We start from the raw sequence: 1,005 nt of genomic DNA on the forward strand, positions 1-1,005 counted from the left end.
ATTGCACTTGGGGACCAGACATCCCTCTGGTCCCAATATCCAATTCAATCATTCGAGGACCTGAACTCCATAGTATCCTCGTCCCTTCCACACACACCAAGTCTTGTTATCACATAGTCTGTCATTCCACACTACTTCGCCACGAACAGTCTCCATTAACAGTTATTCACCCTCCCACGCAGATCGTTATCAACACCTTTTTCTGTCCAACAGTTCTTCCTTCGGTTTGGGCTCTGTCCTGATCTCCGCCTTCCTCCCACAATATCTCCTGCATATAAACCGACATTTTCCCAATCACCATCTGTTCTGTGGAAGGGTCACCGGCAACTCCTGTTTTTTGTTCCTGATATACAGCATCCGCAGTTCTTTCAGATTTTTATTGAGAGAGAGTTGGAAATTGTTTCGAGAGACAGAAGGAGATGGGGGAGAAACAGAACAGACATGAACGTAAAATCATTGTAGTGCGATCACTTCCCTTAAGCATGAATAGAGGGCTTGGGTCATCTGTGAGTTTGTGGCGCAACGGTAGCGCGTCTGACTCCAGATCAGATGGTTGTGTGTTCAAATCACGTCAGGCTCACTACAGTCAACATCTAACATTTCAAATGAAGAAAAGAGTACGTTGTATCGAAAGTTCTTCGCGGGAACTTTCGATCACACGTGAATTTTGCTGTCAGTTTGATTTGTGAACACTGTGTCAGGGAGGTGGTGTGCCCATTGTTTGGGTAAATGCTCAGCTTCCCGCAATGTGAGAAGTAAAACACAAACTGTTCATCAAGGGATTAAAACACACAGCCGCTTCGTTCAGTTGGTGACAGCGCAGTGTGAATCACATTATACCGATATTTTTACAACATAATCTAGAGATTTCCATCCAGGTTTTAGTCACATCAAACTGCCACGTAATGCTGTCATGGCCTCAGTAAACTATAATAACGTGAAGATCGCTGGGATGATTTTCTACATCCGACTGCAATATAAACACAGATCATTGTTTCCAGTTTT

The 1,005-nt window shown here is 43.9% G+C and overlaps 1 non-coding gene across 1 annotated transcript; it reads left to right on the forward strand.

Annotated features, from left to right (window-relative positions):
* The first annotated feature begins 508 nt into the window (after positions 1–508).
* Positions 509–580, forward strand: trnaw-cca (transfer RNA tryptophan (anticodon CCA)). The gene has a single exon. It is a non-coding gene; the product is annotated as a tRNA-Trp (tRNA).
* Positions 581–1,005: the final 425 nt, after the last annotated feature.

This window comes from Chiloscyllium punctatum, chromosome 36 (assembly GCF_047496795.1).
Source record: "Chiloscyllium punctatum isolate Juve2018m chromosome 36, sChiPun1.3, whole genome shotgun sequence".
Taxonomy (NCBI): domain Eukaryota; kingdom Metazoa; phylum Chordata; class Chondrichthyes; order Orectolobiformes; family Hemiscylliidae; genus Chiloscyllium; species Chiloscyllium punctatum.